This window comes from Aegilops tauschii, chromosome 5, assembly GCF_002575655.3.
Source record: "Aegilops tauschii subsp. strangulata cultivar AL8/78 chromosome 5, Aet v6.0, whole genome shotgun sequence".
Lineage (NCBI taxonomy): Eukaryota > Viridiplantae > Streptophyta > Magnoliopsida > Poales > Poaceae > Aegilops > Aegilops tauschii.
In genome coordinates this window covers 134,415,590-134,429,197 of record NC_053039.3, presented here as the reverse complement: position 1 = coordinate 134,429,197, position 13,608 = coordinate 134,415,590, and the positions used below count along the sequence as shown (strand labels likewise).

Genomic DNA, 13,608 nt, shown 5'->3' with positions numbered 1-13,608 from the left:
CGGCGCGGCACGCCGCCTTAGCCGCCGCCGGAAATAGTTTTTTGGGGTTTAATACTGTATCTCGAATTCTCGATCATATGAATATAAATTCGCAGTGTGACTGAATGAAAGATATGGTTTGAACGAACTTGCGTTTCTCGCTCTTAATGTACAGACTTATCAAACGATTTTCTTTTGAAAAAAAACGTCAATGGTTTTTAAATATAAAACACTCATCGCAAACGTTTTAGTTAGAACACCCGGATGCAAACCCACAGCTTCCCCAGGAAGCCAAGGGAAAATGTGCCGAGCAGGATTTCTGCATTCCTTCAAGGCAAACGATTGTTTTGCATGACCCGTGTGCAATCACGTACAAACAATTGGGTAAGATTTGCATATCTGTCATTTTAGGTATGTTGCCATTTGTCAAACTGGAAAGATTGACATTTATTTATCTAGTAACATTGCCATTTGTCAACCTTGTAACACTGCGATTTGTCAAAATATGCAGCTAAAAATCACTAGCACTATATAATTTTTGCAACTAAAATCACTAGTACTGTTCATATGGACACCACTAGCAGGCGTGAGTTGACGGACGCATATGCAAATGTACCATTGATTACACACAACAAGTCATCGACCCACAACGACAACGAGGATACACGTTGGATTATAGATCATTTCCAACCAAACATTCTAGTAAAGTTTTTCTCACACAACAAATAACAAAGCGATGAAATGAACTTCAGCTCAACCACTCGTCGGTGTTGGAAACACTTTCTTTGAACCAGTAGTGATTCTCTAGGAAGGGCCAGCTATTGTCAATCTCGAGACCAACGCAGGACTGATCATACAGGCTGAAGCGGCCTATGTCAGGACCCATACTGGGACGGTAGGGAAGCATAGCAATGTCCGAGGTATAGATACAATTGCTTCTCATAAATGGTAGTAACGTTGTGTCAACAGCAGCTGGATCGCCTTCCACCATCATTGGATAGTTTTGTCCAAGGAAGAGCGAGTTTCCTCCAAGACTTTCAATACTGAACCAGGGAGAAGGTGTTGGCGCTAGTACACTAGTATCCATCCCGAATACCCTGCAACGGATGTCGGAATAGGGCCCGGAGAGTGCGACCATGCGAGACAACACCTGCTTCCTTAGTAACATCAACAGTACCCTGTATACAGACAAGAAGAGGTAATCCATCGGAATAAGTTGCCAGGCGCCACTGAGTATATGGGTCCAGCTCGTCCTCATGCTCGTGATCATCAGCATCGTCATCTCCCCCTTGGTTATAAAGATTTTCAATTATAGGTGGTGGAATGTTCACAGGACCTTGAAAACACAAGAAGGCTAATTAATTAGTAAAGGGAAACTAGCTAACCCGCATGCATGTGGATGAAACAATTATAATTACGGTGGAAGACAAACGTACCGAAAGCATGATAAATCCATGCAAAAACAGTGCCACGAGTGGTGGCAGCAAACACAAGACCCTCGTATTGAATTGCATCACAGTACTCATCCGTGTATAGAAATTGATTTTTGAGCAATATCCATCGAGGAGTGGAAGTAAGGAAGGCAACAAGCTTGTCGAATATAGCAACAACTTCATAGTTTGAGTAATCCCAATAGCGGTTGGGAACTCGACAAATTGCTATCTTCCGTAGACGACAGTCACCATGATCGTATTTGAACTCACGTAGAATACCGGTGTACTCAACCTCTGGGCAGTCGTCTGAGATTTTTGGAAGTGGAACCCGGTGACGAGTGTACACATTCACAAGTTCCCACTCGCAGTTGTACCCAATATAAACAACCCAATCTCCATTTGCACCTGCCCAAGCCTTGCCCTCAAGCGATGGCATCTTAACATCATACGTATCATTATCAAGCGGCATCAACTTGCACAAGGCGAGGCTTCCCTCGTCCCCGCGCCAGTCAGCAGGGTCACAGCGAAGAAGATAGGGGAGATCAAACCGCTCCTGGACCCTTGGGTTCCTTGTAATGATGTTATTAGTTGAGTCGAGAATGGTCTTGAATGAACCTGCCATGCTAGCCGAGGTGATGACGTCGCACCGATCAATGAGTTCCTCCACCACGTCATCTTTCAGATCGGGGCAAGAATAAGGGGGTCGTTTCCGGCCTGTTCCCTCCATGAAGAAGATGATCGAACAATGGCAGAAGGAAGGGTGAAGGCAAATGTAGGGAGGAAGAGCGTGCGACAGCAGTTCCAAATCGAGAGGGAAAGGCGAAGAGGCGGTGGACGGTTGCCACGGTACACGAAGAGGCGCCTGGGGAGCGAACGGTTGCCACAGAGGTCACACACTGACAATAAGGGCCGAGTGAACCGCATGCGTATATCGCACACACCTTGTTCTGGCTGACCGTTTCTTTTGTGTTGCCTAATCACAAACAGTTCATCCGAGTGAACGTATGCTGTATATCGCACACACCTTCATCTGGCTGCCTGATGTCTACTACACAACCTTCTTCTTGTAGACGTTGTTGGGCCTCCAAGTGCAGAGGTTTGTAGGACAGTAGCAAATTACCCTCAAGTGGATGACCTAAGGTTTACCAATCTGTGGGAGGCGTAGGATGAAGATAGTCTCTCTCAAACAACCCTGCAACCAAATAACAAAGAGTCTCTTGTGTCCCCAACACACCCAATACAATGGTAAATTGTATAGGTGCACTAGTTCGGCGAAGAGATGGTGATACAAGTGCAATATGGATGGTAGATATAGGTTTTTGTAATCTGAAAATATAAAAACAGCAAGGTAACTAATGATAAAAGTGAGTGTAAACGGTATTGCAATGCTAGGAAACAAGGCCCAAGGTTCATACTTTCACTAGTGCAAGTTCTCTCAACAATAATAACATAATTGGATCATATAACTATCCCTCAACATGCAACAAAGAGTCACTCCAAAGTCACTAATAGCAGAGAACAAACGAAGATATTATTGTAGGGTACGAAACCACCTCAAAGTTATCCTTTCTGATCGATCTATTCAAGAGTCCGTAGTAAAATAACACGAAGCTATTCTTTCCGTTCGATCTATCCTAGAGTTCGTACTAGAATAACACCTTAAGATGCAAATCAACAAAAACCCTAATGTCACCTAGATACTCCAATGTCACCTCAAGTATCCGTGGGTATGATTATACGATATGCATCACACAATCTCAGATTCATCTATTCAACCAACCCAAAGAACTTCAAAGAGTGCCCCAAAGATTCTACCGGAGAGTCAAGACGAAAGCGTGTGCCAACCCCTATGCATAACTTCACAAGGTCACTGAACCCGCAAGTTGATCACCAAAACATACATCAAGTAGATCACGTGAATATCCCATTGTCACCACAAATAAGCACATGCAAGACATACATCAAGTGTTCTCAAATCCTTAAAGACTCAATTCGATAAGATAACTTCAAAGGGAGAACTCAATCCATTACACGAGAGTAGAGGGAGAGAAACATCATAAGATCCAACTATAATAGCAAAGCTCGCGATACATCAAGATTGTGCCGAATCAAGAACACGAGAGAGAGAGAGAGATCAAACACATAGCTACTGGTACATACCCTTAGCCCCGAGGGTGAACTACTCCCTCCTCGTCATGAGAGCGCCGGGATGATGAAGATGGCCACCAGTGAGGGATCCCCCCTCCGGCAGGGTGCCGGAATAGGGTCCCGATTGGTGTTCGGCGGCTACAGAGGCTTGCGGTGGCGGAACTCCCGATCTAGGTTATGTTCTGGAAGTTTGGGTATATATAGGAGAAGTTGGCATCAGGAACAAGTCAGGGGGGTCTCCAAGGCGGCCACGAGGTAGGGGGGCGCGCCCAGGGGGTAGAGCGCGCCCCCCACCCTCGTGGGTGCCTCGGGACTCTTTTGGCCCATCTCCGATACTCCGTGGGCTTCTTCTGGTCTAAAAATAATCTCCATGAAATTTCAGGTCAATTGGACTCCGTTTGGTTTTCCTTTTCTGCGATACTCAAAAACAAGGAAAAACAAAAACTGGCACTCGGCTTTAGGTTAATAGATTAGTCCCGAAAATCATATAAAATAGCATATAAATGCATAAACATCCTAGATGGATAATATAATAGCATGGAACAATAAAAAATTATAGATACATTGGAGACATATCAAGCATCCCTAAGCTTAATTCCTGCTCGTCCTCGAGTAGGTAAATGATAAAAACAGAATTTTTGATGTGGAATGCTACCTAGCATATTTATCAATGTAATTTTCTTTATTGTGGCAAGAATATTCAGATCCATAGGATTCAAGACAAAAGTTTAATATTGACATAAAAATAATAATACTTCAAGCATACTAACTAAGCAATTATGTCTTATCAAAATAACATAGCCAAAGAAAGCTCATCCCTACAAAATCATATAGTTTGGCTATGCTTCATTTTCGTCACACAAAATGCTCTCATCATGCATAACCCCGATGACAAGCCAAGCAATTGTTTCATACTTTAGTATTCTCAAACTTTTTCAACTTTCACGCAATACATGAGCGTGAGCCATGGACATAGCACTACGGGTGGAATAGAATATAATGATGGGGGTTGTGTGGAGAAGACAAAAAGGGATAAAGTCTCGCACCAACGCTGCTAATCAACGGGCTATGGAGATGCCCATCAATTGATGTCAATGCGAGGAGTAGGGATTGCCATGCAACCGATGCACTGGAGATATAAATGTATGAAAGCTCAACAAAAGAAACTAAGTGGGTGTGCATCCAACTTGCTTGCTCACGAAGACCTAGGGCATTTTGAGGAAGCCCATTGTTGGAATATACAAGCCAAGCTCTATAATGAAAATTCCCACTAGTATATGAAAGTGACAGTATAAGAGACTCTCTATCATGAAGATCATGGTGCTACTTTGAAGCACAAGTGTGGAAAAAAGGATAGTAGCATTGTCCCTTTTATTTCTCTTTTTTTATTTTTTTATTTGGCCTTTCCTTTTTTTGGCCTTTCTTTTTTTTTCTTTTTTTCGGGACAATGCTCTATTAATGATGATCATCACACTTCTATTTATTTACAACTCAAAGATTACAACTCGATACTAGAACAAAGTATGACTCTATATGAATGCCTCCGGCGATGTACCGGGATGGGCAATGAAACAAGAGTGACATGTATGAAAATATGCATGGTGGCCTTGCCACATATACGATGTCAACTACATGATCATGCAAGGCAATACGACAATGATAGAGTGTGTCATAATAAACGGAATGGTGGAAAGTTGCATGGCAATATATCTCGGAATGGCTATGGAAATGCCATAATAGGTAGGTATGGTGGCTGTTTTAAGGAAGATATAAGGAGGTTTATGTGTGATAGAGCGTATCATATCACGGGATTTGGATGCACCGGCGAAGTTTGCACCAACTCTCAAGGTGAGAAAGGGCAATGCATGGTACCGAAGAGGCTAGCAATGATGGAAGGGTGAGAGTGCGTATAATCCATGGACTCAACATTAGTCATAAAGAACTCACATACTTATTGCAAAAATCTACAAGTCATCAAAACCAAGCACTACGCGCATGCTCCTAGGGGATAGATTAGTAGGAAAAGACAATCGCTCGTCCCCGACCGCCACTCATAAGGTGGACAATCAAAGAAACACCTCATGCTTCAAATTTGTCACACAACGTTTACCATACGTGCATGCTACGAGACTTGCAAACTCCAACACAAGTATTTCTCAAATTAACAATTACTCAACTAGCATGACTCTAATATTACCATCTTCATATCTCAAAACAATCATCAAGTATCAAACTTCTCATAGTATTCAATGCACTCTATATGGAAGTTTTTATTATACCCATCTTGGATGCCTACCATATTAGGACTAGTTTCATAACCAAAGCAAATTACCATGCTGTTTAGGACTCTCAAAATAATATAAGTAAAGCATGAGAGTTCATCTATTTCTTCAAAATAAAACCACCGCTGTGCTTTAAAAAGATATAAGTGAAGATCAATGAGTAGATGAATAATTATGTAACTATGTGAAGACTCTCTAACATTTAAGAATTTCAGATCTTGGTATTTTATTCAAACAGCAAGCAAAACAAAATAAAATAAAATGACGCTCCAAGCAAAACACATATCATGTGGTGAATAAAAATATAGCTCCAAGTAAAGTTATCGATGAACGAAGACGAAAGAGGGGATGCCATCCGGGGCAACCCCAAGCTTAGGCTCTTGGTTGTACTTGAATATTACCTTAGGGTGCCTTGGGCACCCCCAAGCTTAGGCTCTTGCCACTCCTTATTCCATAGTCCATCGAATCTTTACCCAAAACTTGAAAACTTCACAACACAACACTCAACAGAAAACTCGTAAGCTCCGTTAGTATAAGAAAATAAATCACCACTTTTGGTACTGTTGTGAACTCATTCTAAATTCATATTTGTGTAATATCTACTTTATTCCAACTTCTCTATGGTTCATACCCTCCGATACTACTCATAGATTCATCAAAATAAGCAAACAACACATAGAAAACAGAATCTGTCAAAAACAGAACAGTCTGTAGTAATCTGTATCAAACGTCTACTTCTGGAACTCCAACAATTCTGAAATAAATTGTTGGTCCTGAGGAATTTGTCTATTAATCTTCTGCAGAAAGAATCAACTTAAAAGCACTCTTCTGTAAAACATGACATCTAATCTCGTGAGCGCTAAAGTTTCTATTTTTTACAGCAAGATCATAAAGACTTCACCTAAGTCTTCCCAAATGTTCTACTTGGCACAACCACTAATTAAAATATAAAACCACATCTAAGCAGAGGCTAGATGAATTATTTATTACTAAATATGAGCAAAAGCAAAGAACAAAAATAAAATTGGGTTGCCTCCCAACAAGCGCTAACGTTTAACGCCCCTAGCTAGGCATGATGATTTCAATGATGCTCACATAAAGGATAAGAATTGAAACATAAAGAGAGCATCATGAAGAATATGACTAACACATTTAAGTCTAACCCACTTACTATGCATAGGAATTTTGTGAGCAAACAGCTTATGGGAACAATAATCAACTAGCATAGGAAGGCAAAACAAAGCATAACTTCAAAACTTTAAGCACATAGAGAGGAAACTTGATATTATTGCAACTCCTACAAGCATATGTTCCTCCCTCATAATAATTTTCAGTAGCATCATGAATGAATTCAAGAATATAACCATCACATAAAGCAAAATTTACTACTTTCCACATAAGCAAAATTCTTCTCATTTGGAATAGTGGGAGTATCATAAGAAACTCGAATACTATAAATTGTTTCCACATTAAAAGAGTAATGTTTAAAAAAAGGGTAATCATAATCATGACAAGTTTTAATATAATCATCACTACTTTTTATAGCATAAGTTTCATCACAATAATCATCATAAGTAGCAACTTTGTTCTCATCATAATCAATTGAAACCTCTTCCAAAATAGTGGAATCATTACTAAATAAAGTCATGACCTCTCCAAACCCACTTTCATTAATATAATCATCATAAATAGGAGGCATGCTATCATCATAATAAATTTGCATATCAAAGCTTGGGAGGTTAAACATATCATCTTCATAAAACATAGCATCCCCAAGCTTGGGACAAACATTAATTGCAGCAAATAAATTCTCAAACATGTCATTCTCATCAAACATAGCATCCCCAAGCTCGGGTCTTTTCATATCATAAGCATAATCACTCTCATCATTAATAATATGGATAGCACCAATAGTATAGCAATTATCATCATCACAATGAGTAATAGGAGAAACATCATTTGGGAGGGATACCTTTTTACCTTTGCTTCTCCGTCTTTTCTTTTTCTTCTTCACATCATGTGTGGGTTTAATCCTCTTTTTGGAGCTCCTTATTAATTAGATTGGTTGAATAGAAAGCTCCTCCTCGTTACCTGATTCATCATAAGAAAGAATAGGAGGATATTGGGAAATCTATTCCCTTTCATTAGTATTCTCTTCATCTTCTATTAGGAAAGAGAGATCAAACACATAGCTACTGGTACATACCCTCAGCCCCGAGGGTGAACTACTCCTCGTCATGAAGAGCGTTGGGATGATGAAGATGACCATCGGTGAGGGATCCCCTCTCCGGCAGGGTGCCGGAACAGGGTCCCGATTGGTTTTCGATGGCTACAGAGGCTTGCGGCGGCGGAACTCCCGATCTAGGTTATGTTCTGGAAGGTTGGATATATATAGGAGAAGTTGGTGTCGGGAACAAGTCAGGGGGTCTCCGAGGCGGCCACGAGGTAGGGGGCACGACCAGGGGGTAGGGCGCGCCCCCACCCTCGTGGATGCCTCGGGACTCTTCTGGCCCATCTCCGATACTCCGTGGGCTTCTTCTGGTCCGAAAATAATCTCCGTGAAATTTCAGGTCAATTGGACTCCGTTTGGTTTTCTTTTTCTGTAATACTCAAAAAAAGGAAAAAACAGAAACTGGCACTAGGCTCTAGGTTAATAGGTTAGTCCCAAAAATCATATAAATGCATATAAAACATCCTAGATGGATAATATAATAGCATGGAATAATAAAAAATTATAGATAAGTTAGAGATGTATCAGTGCCTGTTTCTTTTGTGTTGGCTAATCACAAACAGTTCATCCGTGTGAACCGTATGTTGTGTATCGCACACGCCTTCATATGGCTGCCCGTTTCTTTTGTTCCTCCTCATCGCAAATAGTTAATTGAACTGAACTGTATGCCCTTCATCGCACAAGCAACTAAAACCTGAACCGTGTTTGATGCATCTGTCATCGCAAACGTTTTATACATTTTTGACGGTTTTCATACAATAACGATTGCTATTATTGCATCGCACACAGTACACACAGTTTCTCGAAGGGTCTCTGATCGTAGTGTTGCATTAGCAGCATCCTGCGGTAATGAAACAACAACCATAATTAGGTATCATTTCACAGAGCTAGACATTTTTCAGTCATCATTATTTAAAATCTGCAATACATATCTAATGATATCAAATAAACTTATGTGATTGGTCGGCAATAGCATGAGTGAAGATGGTGTGATATGTTCCAACCAGAAACCTAGACTAGTGATTTGGAAAGTATCACATCTATAGCTGAAAAGACATTGTACCTTACTTAACTAACTAAGCTCATTCCATAATTAAGTTTCCACTTGCTGACTATTTTATAGGAAGCGAGGCAATGTAAAGCACGCATACAGTATTTCATAAATTGTTTTACCTAATCTAGCCACAAAAAGTCTTGTCTCACATAAGCATTATGGCTCTTTTCACATGCAAGAAAAGTGATATTTTGTACTACCTCTGGAACCAAATATAAGACGTCTGCAAAAAGGTCTTATATTTAGTTAGAGTTAATACAAATTAGGTGGGAAAAAAGAGAGGCCTATGATAGATAGGAAAAATATTCATGAGTGTTATTAATAATCAAATTTCATTTTGAACTAGTGAAGAATTGATGCAATATAGAACTATAATTAAAATTTTCTACCTCGTAGCAATTCCAACATGGCGCCGGTAGTCTTCTACTCCCTCTGATCCATAAAAAGTGTCTCAGTTTTGAACTAAGGTTGAACTAGCCATAGTGCAAAACTGTGACACTTATTTCGGATCAGAGGGAGTAGTTTTTAGTGCCCAGAGTATTGATTTGGAACCAATGGAGGCGCTAGGTGTCATAAGTTCTGATGTCACGGCCGTAAATTTAGAATATATGTACATAAGTTAAACTTAAATGTAGTACAACACAAGTGACAAACTTGTACCTTGTGTGGTCATTTGACATTGTAGTCGTTATGTAGCGTCGCCACTGCCTGGAACAATCCAGTTTCTATAACCCGAGATTCTACAATATATATTGGTAATTTAGATCACCAAACACCAATATTTCAAATGTATGCGTACTGAAATTAAATTTACTCTGTAGACAGATTGTCATCTCCATAAGCCAATACCTTGGGTAGACCGGAGAAATTTAATTTAAGTTATGCACTTACAAATCACACAGTAGATCGGCTGCCAGTGATACAGTGATCTAACCAAATGGTTCATCTCTGAATATGAACTCTCTAAGATAATTTGAAATACGGAGAAATTGATGGACGTTGGTATTGCCAATACATTTAATTAACAAATAAACTTTGTTAGGGGAAATGGTTCGGTATTTCAAGTAAAAGATTACTGTCCAAATTGGCAAGGTAATTTTTCAATAGTAATTATTTCAATTTCAGCAAAAAAATGCCGCAAAGTCGAACACCGTGTAGCCAGTTTCATACATGTATAGGCATCCAAGTTTTCCTCCTTCGCAGAACAACTATAGTAGTACGAAACAAATGGCCGCAACTACACCTAGTAATATGACAAAACAAATAGCTGCAACTACACCTAGAAATATCCGTTTAACTTCTAGCTGCTGTATCTTGCATTATACCGTAGGAATAAGGCAAAGCTCATCTAAGGAAATTTAATCAATACAAATACAAGAAACATGAGCCCATAGAGCCAAAAAAACTACAATAAGTGCCAACCAGTAATCAGAGATGAACCAATGTGAAATTAGAACTATGAAAAGAAAATCAGCTTACGTGACTAAGCTATGGGACTGGATTGGATGGGACGAGGCAAATGGCTAATCGGCCATGCTACAATACGTACCATCACTATAGAGCCGCCGTTCTGCTGCTCTGCATCTGGGAGTCGCCGCGCCGCCATTATGCATCTGGGGTGGCCGCACAACCACTGTACGTCTGGGAGTCGCTGCGACGCCCTTGTGCATCTGAGAGTCGCTGCACTGCCACTGTGTGTCAGCGAGCTGCCATCAAACCTTCGATTTTTTGGCCCATTGAGGAGACACCACCCCTGCCCCTGCATTGTTGATTACTAATCGAAATTCTTATCTAGTGAGGGGAGATCATTGATGATGGACGCCTAGAACTGGGGATGGCACAAGACAATAGGGAAACAATGCAGGGGATATGCGCTAGGCAGAGCCGCAGAGGTTCAAAGGGGACTAGGCGCTTTGTATCTTTGAATCTTTGATATTTTCTGTAAACCTGCAAGACCATAGTTCACTAAGTAGCAGCTTAAAATTCACATACTAGTGGAGAATAAAAGATCAAAGCATTTTCGTGGTGATGCATTCTTCTGATATAAGAATCACTGTCAAAGGATTGAAGAAATAATGCGCAAGCACCCCTGTTTCCATGGAAACTAAATTCTCTCCTAACAAGCATCTATGATGCAAGTATTGATATCTAAACAAGACTAGTGAATAATCATCTAAAAACAGTTTGTTCTGCAGTATAATTTGGCACTCTAGAGTACAATAGACATCTAGAGAAGTACATATGGTTAGCATACGTGCAAACACAATTGTGGTCTGCAGTCTGCACAACTAAAACAGAGGGTCAACAGCAAGAACATGCATGAAAAATTAGAGGAACTGGTTTCCTGAAAAGAAAAGAAGGATCACTAGCCATGACATAAGTACATCAGTACCACTATTCATGGACCAATTGAATTGTAAGGGGACAGACATGCTCCAATCTAGTACCTAATTGGTCCATCCATGGAACAAGTGGAATAGTGCAGAAGTTGGGGCACCAAATACCGATGGAATTATAGAAGCCACCGTGTTTTTAAATTACAGGGAACTGATTGTTGGGGATAAGATAACAATCACCTTCTTGGGGGAGATGAGTCTTGGTGAGTTGTCGAGTAAGCTGTAGGCAACCATGGCAGCCTACCTGGGACAGAGTAGCTGCGGTTGTTAGTGTATCCAGTCGCGAACCACGACTCCACGACAGCGAAGGACAGAAAGGGTAACAACAGAGGGTAGAAATGCCTTACTGAACCATAGACGTCGGAGTAGAGGTCGCTGAGGCGGAGTAGTGTCGTGGAGCGCCAGCCCGCAGCCGCGCATTCGAAGACGCGGGGTTAGTGGACCGACAAACCGGAGGCGCAGGAGCGCCGACGACCCGTGGCACCTAGGATTGCCGTGGGGGTGCGTGCAAGGGCGCGAAGGACGTCGCGCTGGAGGAGAGGAAGCTGGTCCGGCGAGGGGAATCTGGGCCAGCGAGGGGCGGTGAAAGTGTAGCCGCGCGTTATCGGAGATGGTGGCGGCAGCATTGTTATCGTTGACATGCAGCACGGGTGAGAGATGTGAATCAGGAAAGAGAGGTGGTGGGGATTTTTTTTTTATTGGTTGGATCGCTGATATTTTCACGGAGGGGTGCGCATAATAAGGTGGAGGTGGGTTACAGGAGGTTGGCCTTTCGTGGGGAGGTGAGAAGTTTGTTTAACCCAACGCTTGTTCTTTGTTCGTTGCTACTTATGCGTTGCTATAGTAGGGTTTTTGTTGTAGTGAAAATTTATTATGAGATCATTGCTACCCCCTTATTTTTATATATAAAGCCACAAACTCAAATTACAGGTACCAATGTAAAATTTAATGTCTGCTTTGAAGTTACATTTTCTTTTCGTTTACTGAGATCATTAATACCCTAAATGCATGCAAGAAAACCGAGTGGAGAAAGTAGTTGACTCTTATTATGACTGCTTGCATGCAACTATTAAACAGGTTGCTAGTACGAGAAAATATCATTAATTTTGCTTCGATTACTGTTGATGGCCTTATATAGATGCAAAACGTATATTCTATAGTGGCTTTGTATATAAAAAAGGAGGGAGTATCATAGTTTATGTGATTTGGGTGCTAGTGTGAGTGCTATTTCGTTTACCTTATATCAAGAAATTATGAATGATATAACACCCGCTGAAATAGAAGATATTGATGTCACTATTAAACTTGCAAACACAGACGCCATCACATCACTTGGGATAGTTATAGATGTTGAAATCTTGTGTGGGAAAATAAAATACCATACTGATCTTTCAGTTCCCGGTTCTCCACAAGATGATTTTTGTCCCATAATATTTGGTAGACCTTTATTGAACACTATCAATGCTAAGATAGATCGCCATAAAGAAACAGTCAGTGTCAAATTTGGTGATGTGTCTCATGAGTTTAATTTCTCTAAGTTGCATAGACATCCTCGTGATAAATAATTTCCTAGTAAGGATGAAATAATTGGTCTTGCTTGTATTGCCGTACCTCCTACTGATCCTTTAGAATAATATTTGCTAGACCATGAGAATGATATGCACTTGCATGGAAGAAATGAAATAGATAAAATATTCTTTGAGCAACAACCTATTCTGAAACACAATTTGCCTGTTGAAACTCTAGGAGGCCCTCCTCCACCTAAAGGTGATTCCCATGTTTGAATTAAGGGATAATTAGATTTATGCCCCTAGTTGTGTCCCACTCGTCTGTTTTACCCCTAATTCCCAAAAGTCACCGGTTCTGTCCAAGTCACTTTGCTCCTCTTATGATTTTGCCCTTTGACCATTTGACCATCAGTTTGAAAACTTCATAACTAATTCATACTAAATCAGAAAAATGCAAATAAGATACCAAAATGTTCAGAAAAACATCACCTATATGTCAGTGTCATTTGCATTCATGAAAAAAGTGTTGGAAAGTGCCCATCCGAGTTTTAGCTCTTATGCTACCACCATGAATAGTA

The 13,608-nt window shown here is 40.7% G+C and overlaps 1 long non-coding RNA gene across 1 annotated transcript; it reads right to left on the bottom strand.

The window, feature by feature from the left end:
- Positions 1–7,837: 7,837 nt before the first annotated feature.
- LOC109759204 (uncharacterized) lies at positions 7,838–12,234 on the bottom strand. The gene is made up of 6 exons (XR_002232022.4): positions 11,870–12,234; positions 11,703–11,766; positions 10,676–11,073; positions 9,787–9,866; positions 8,049–8,913; positions 7,838–7,933 (listed from the first exon to the last, which is right to left on the bottom strand). It is a non-coding gene; the product is annotated as an uncharacterized lncRNA (long non-coding RNA).
- Between the last annotated feature and the right edge of the window lie 1,374 nt (positions 12,235–13,608).